This window comes from Sus scrofa, chromosome 10 (assembly GCF_000003025.6).
Source record: "Sus scrofa isolate TJ Tabasco breed Duroc chromosome 10, Sscrofa11.1, whole genome shotgun sequence".
Classification (NCBI taxonomy): Eukaryota; Metazoa; Chordata; class Mammalia; order Artiodactyla; family Suidae; genus Sus; species Sus scrofa.
The window spans coordinates 66907896-66914062 of record NC_010452.4 but is presented as its reverse complement, the minus strand read 5'-3'; the positions used below and the strand labels follow the sequence as shown (position 1 = coordinate 66914062).

The 6167-nt window shown below is 53.2% G+C and overlaps 1 long non-coding RNA gene across 1 annotated transcript in view; it reads right to left on the bottom strand.

Annotated features, from left to right (window-relative positions):
- Positions 2029-6167, bottom strand: part of LOC102158641 — a 68656-nt gene continuing 64517 nt past the window's right edge. The window contains exons 3-4 of the long non-coding RNA XR_002336445.1: positions 5994-6089; positions 2029-3852 (exon numbers count right to left, since the gene is read on the bottom strand). This is a non-coding gene — a long non-coding RNA (uncharacterized LOC102158641). The remainder of the gene's footprint in view (positions 3853-5993; positions 6090-6167) is intronic.

Genomic DNA, 6167 nt, shown 5'->3' with positions numbered 1-6167 from the left:
AAACGGCATGGAGGAACCAAGCACTGTTTCACCCCAGGTTTGCTTCCCTGCCAGTTATAAGAACAATTCTGAGAGCTCCCAATGCGGCTCAGCAGATTAAGAATCCAACTAGGATCCACAAGGACGCAGGTTTGACCCCTGGCCTCACTCAGTGGGTTAAGGATCTGGCATTGCTGTGGCTGCGGTGTAGGCCAGCAGCTGCAGCTCTGATTTGACCTCCACAAACCACAGGTGCAGCCCTAAAATGCAAAAAAAAAAAAAAAAAAAAAAAAATCCGACAGGTTTAAAATGTGCCTTATTCTCAGAATCCCCGAGCTTCCTACTTGAAACAGTTCCTACTCACCCCGGGTTCAAAGGGAGGCTTACCATTCATGACTTCGTTATTTGGGGACGTGCTGGGAAGCTGATACCGGTGTTTTCAGAGGCGAGTGTGACGTGATGGGGCGGCTGCTTCCTCGCTGAGCAGGTGCCTTCTTGTTTCCTAACCAGAGCATTGAGCATCCTACACGGCTCCTTCAGAGGCCGTTTCCTCCCCAGCATTTTCAGGGCCTGCCTTTCACTGCCAAGGTGTGAGCCGCAGTCCGACAGAGGGTTTGTCCTCCAGCTGTTTCTCCACGGCAGCTCGGCGGGGCCCAAGGAGGACGTTTGAGCCCTGCTCCCCAAGGGAGCCTCGGGGAAAACGCTCAGCGGAATGAGGCCCTTGGGAGGCGTGAGAACCACCTGCCTCGCTTTAGAGTCCGTGCTAAAAATAACACACAGCACACCGGCTTCCAGTTGCCTTCTAATGCAGCCATGGCGAGCCCAGCGCCACAGCCTTTAAAACTGGCAAAGCTTCATTAGGCTAAAACACAACCACACTTCTTTTTAAACAGCCACCTTCCACGGTTCCAGGCCAGAGACAGCCCAGCGGGCAGGGGCGGCTCTCCTCCACCCCGGCCTGTCCTGCGGCTACTCCCAACCGTCCCCGCTTTCCATGTATTAGGCACAGTCTGGGCGAGAAAGGGCACGGCCAGCCTTCAGCAGCCTGGAGCAGCCCCGCAGCCTCCAGGGAGTCCGGCTGGTTAAGCGGATGCTCGGGGAGACTGGAGGGTCTCATCTGCATGAAAGCAGAGATGTTGCCAGGCCTGTGCTTGGAGGTGCTGCCAGGCTCTGGAGCGCCACTCCATCGCCGTGGATTTAAGGGTTCAAAGCCCTCAGGGGCCACAGTGATAAGGACAGAGGGTCTGGCGAGACACCAACAAATGCAAACCCATCAGATTTTTCAGCCATCACGTAACGCTCCCGACTCCAGCTTGAGACAGTGAGCCTGTGACCTGCTTCTAGGGGAAGGGAAGCAGCTCGCTCCTTCCCAAGGCATCTGAAGCGGTCAGGTGGCCCCACAGGACGCAAGAGGTGCGAATTCTTCTCCTCTGGTCATCCTTCTGGTGTACGTGACACTTCACACTGCTCACGACTTTGCAGCCGAGGAGAAACGCAGAGCAGAGTCAATCAAGGAGCCTTCCTGGCGCTTGAATCATTGTATAAATCAGATAATTTCTTGTCACAATCATTGTTGTCGTGTCTCACGCAGATCTTACCCACGACCAAAGGACCTCGTGAAGAGGAAACTCCCGTGCTACTGGCACTTGTTAATGGGAGGCCCTGGTGGGCAGAGGCAGGGCCGGTCTCCCCATCTGCAGTGTTTTCAAGGAGGTACCTTGGCTCATCTGTGGCACAACCGCTTATGAGCCCCTGGAGACGGGCTGCAGAGGGGGAAGGAACAGTGCATGCTAGAAAGGACCATCGAGTGCACGAGCGAGCAGCAAGGAGGGGGCCAGAGCAGCCAGAGGGACTCTCCTTCTTTTGCAAGGCCACACCTGTGGCATATGCAGGTTCCCAGACTAGGGGGTGAATTGGTCCTCCAGCTGCCAGCCAACACCACAGCCACGACAACGCCAGATCCCAGCTGCATCTGCAACCCACACCACAGCTCGCAGCAACGTCGGATCCTTAATCTGCTGAGTGAGGCCAGGGATGGAACCTGTGGCCCCATGAAGCCTAGTCGGGTTCTGAACCCGATGAGCCACAACAGAAACTTCTGGAGGGACTATTCTAATGTGACTGATTCACCCCCATGCCTGCTTGTGATCCTTGTAAATGTCCCTCCATTATCTTCAGGTCGTGAACCACGTCTGTTCACGCGAACATCCTAGGTATTTAGCGATAGGACGGAAGGGAACGAAAGACGCTTTGCATTATTAATGGCTGCTCTTCGCCTAATGTGTCTGTGATATCTGAACACCAGTTACAAGCACAGTATTTGCTTGTCATAAATTCCCACTTGAAAATTATCATTAAAAAAGGCACAAGACACAGCTCACTTAATTGATATTATTTTTGAAACTGGTTATAGAATAACACGTTCTTAAGCCTCATCTGTCCCTCCCTCCTGCGCTCTCCACGCCAACACGCCAAACCCCAATGTTAGCGAAGAAGCCCAAGAATCCAACCTGAAGCCAACATCAAGCTGATGAAAGCCCTTCTTTGACGGAAAGTTCCTCTAAAGTCTCCAGCTTCAAGTTGGGCTTGGGGCTGATCCCAGCGCAGTAAGATTCTGTGGCGCTTGGCTGATTTCAGTCTCTTTGGTTGGGTCCTTTAACTCGAACAAATACTGCCTCTCACGGTCCTTCTCCAATGAGTTTCTTGTGCCCTTTGCTCGGGCATTTCTCGGGCACACCCGGGGAGCTGCCTCAGCCCGGGCACAGCTGAGAGGCCTTCACTGTCAAACAGACAAGATGCTGCCCTTCTGCAGATAAGCACACAAACATGAGCACCCCGCATGCTCTTATGTTTAAGAATTTATTTTTTTCAGTTCTCTTAGGAATTGGCCTTTTAGTAGATAAATTTAGGAGGATATTTTTGCATCGAATCTTCCACGAAAACATTTGCTTGTACAGCAGGCCTCTTACTTCCCATGAATACAAAGGGCGAAAGCGCACAGAATGAATACATGATGTGGGTGCAGGATGATGGCTACAGAACCTGTAACCTGATCTGCTTGCTCTGGGACGCTCTCCAAACGCAAAACTGTCGTCACTGGCTATCCCGTCCTTGTACAGAGCCTACTTGTTGCCATTTGCGTTTTGCTGCTCTCACTTCATTTTGGTTTTGCAACCAGCTAACAGAGGCAGGGCTCTGCAGAAACGGGCGTCCCGTGAGAAGCTGGGGGAGGCCACCGCCTGAGTCTGGGCTGGAAGGGGCTGTGGGGGCACCTTCACCCTCCCCTCGGCACACGGGCAGACAGGGCTGATGGAGGTACACGCGTGTATGCAGAAGGGCCTCCGGTTTCTAGCATCTTCGCCCCCGCACCGCTCACTCGGCTTCCACAGGGCTTCGGCGCCCTTTGATTCCTGGACTCTTTCCCAGTCTCCCCCAGAAAGAACTCATCCACACCCATGGCTTTAATGGCCACCCAGATGCTGAAAAATCCCGAAGGAGTTTCTGGTCCGCCCTGGTCCAGACCCTCCCCGGCTTGGAGACCCGCGGCTTTGACGGCTTCCTCGCGAAGCCCCGGTTTTACTGGGTGTCCCCACCAAAACGCTCGTCTTGGGATCTGCTACCTCGCTCCCTCTTCCTGCAGATTCCTGCCCCCGCTTTCTGCAAATAATGTCATACTTACTGCAGACACGAACGTGCCATCTTTCCTGAGCTCGCGGTCCCCAAGGAGGCCCGGCTCCCGTCCGTTAGGGTCTGGCGGGCCTCGCTTCGCGCAGCTGAACCTCAGGCCTCCTCCCTGCTCTGTCCCCTTCCCTGCTCTGTCCCCATGCGGGGCTGCTGTCGGCCGCACGTCTCCTTGCCGCTCCTCTTGCCTTCCTGGGGCAAAGAAAGGGATTCTTAACACAACAGAGGTCACGCCTTGCCTGTCTCTCCCTCAAAATCCTCCAAAATAGGAACTCGATCCAAATTCCTTCACAAAAGCCCCCACGGCAGCATCTCCCGTCCCTCACGGGCTCCTGTTTGTATGTTTCCCGCACGCGCAGCCTGATTGTAAGTTTCCCGCATGCGCAGCCTGACTGTAGGCTTCCGCACCGGCAGCCTGACCCAGGGAAGAGGCGGGGTCGTCCTTCCTCCGCCCTGGTGCTGTGGGTCTCACCGTCCCTCGTCCCTCGCTGGCCACCCCCGGGTCCTGCTCCGGAGCTGCAAGGGCGCAGCTCAGCAGTTCGCCACAGGCGGCGTTGCTGTCCTCTCCTTGCATCCGCCTTTGAGCAGACCGAGGGAGCCCCTCTCCCTCAGTGACAGGACTGATTCTGCGGCTTGGGGGGCTGGTTTGGGCTCACTCTTCCCAGAGCCTGGCCCCTTCTGACAGCAGCGCCGTGAGTGCCGGGCTCCCTGTTGAAGCCCCGCTTTCCCATGTGTCCACACTTGAAGGGCCCCAGCAGGTGCACTCTTGTCCGTGTAGTGGTGCCCACAGGACGCGAGCTCTCCGTGCCTGGCTTAGAAGCCATCCTGATCATAACTTATCCCGTAAGACAGTGAATCATTTTAAAATCAGCTTCTTTTGGAGTTCCCGTCGTGGCGCAGTGGTTAATGAATCCGACTAGGAACCATGAGGTTGCAGGTTCGATCCCTGCCCTTGCTCAGTGGGTTAAGGATCCAGCGTTGCCGTGAGCTGTGGTGTAGGTCGCAGACATGGCTCGGATCCTGCGTTGCTGTGGCTCTGGCGTAGGCCGGTGGCTACGGCTCCCATTCAACCCCTAGCCTGGGAACCTCCATATGCCGCGGGAGCAACCCAAGAAGTGGCAAAAAGACAAATAAATAAATAAATAAATAAATAAAATCAGCTTCTTTCGAGTTCAATTATTTTATCACCCTCGAAGGGGATGATGGTCTGAATACCCTGATGAACTTTATTTCCGGAAATGGAAATTTCTCTGCTTAAGCAGCTTCTAAAATGTAGCTGTTTTTCTTTCCTACCCTCTTTAAAAGAAAACTGGTGAGTTTATATCTTTCAAAAAGCTTTTGCTGTATTTTACAGTGCGAGTTAAAGAAAGGGCCCACATAAATGTGTAATCCATCCCTTTATGTAGAGTGCTGCCCATACTTTTTCACCGTAACACAACGTTCTTCTTCTGGCTGAGGAAAACCTACAAAGCTCCAAAAATAATACTGGGAGCGGGGGGTGTCCAGTTGAACTAAAATCTGGAAAGGAAGCATGTTTTAAAAAGAAAAATTAGGCGGAGTTCCTGCTGTGGCTCAGTGGAAATGAACCCAACCAGTATCCATGAGGACACAGGTTTGATCCCTGGACTTGTACAGGGGGTTAAGGAGCTGGTGTTGCTGTGGCTGTGGTGTAGCGTGGCAGCTGCGGCTTCGATTAGACCCCTAGCCTGGGAACCACCATTTGCCACTAAAGAGACCAAGAAGACCAAAGAAAAAAAAAAAAAAAAAGAACAAAAATATTAGGGAAATTTCCCAGGGTACATTTAATTAAATATTACCACTTTTCAAGAAAAATAAAATAAAGCCATGTTTACAGATTTTAAAGAAACATACTCAAAAGTATACCTGAAAACCCTTTGAAAGGATGCACACTTCTCAGTCGAGACAGCCCGGGTCACAAAATATATTTCCTCCCTCCCTTCCTCCTCCCTCTTTTAAAGGCCACCTAAAAAAACCCTAACCTTAGCAGTGTATCCTGTGAGAGTCATGCTGACTTTTAAGAAACAGACTCAGGCACGGTGAGTAAGCAGCGTCCAGCTGGCACGTGGGCATCTTTGGACCCGTGTGTGGCCATGACTTTAAAGAATGACAATTGCCGGTATTTTCTTATGGGGCTGAGGGCGCTTCTGAAAGGCGTCCCCACGGGAGTTAGGACGCTGTCTGGGCACCGGTGGAGACAGGGGCTTCATCCTTGGGGGCGGCCGGTGCGGCCGACAGCCCGGGCGCGTGGCGCTCCCTCTCCCTGGGGAGGACGCACACGGCTCCCCCTTCTTCGCTGCTCTCCTTCTTCTCACCTGACCGGGCGTCTGCCTGCTTCCTGGATGTCAGACAACTTCCTCGCCGTCCAACGAACGCCTTCTGTCTTCTATCCGTTGTCCCCACACAGTTTCCTGATCATTAAAAAAAACCAAACACTTGTCACTGTGTGTCCCTTACTAGATACACTCATTCTACACCCAGGCTGGCGC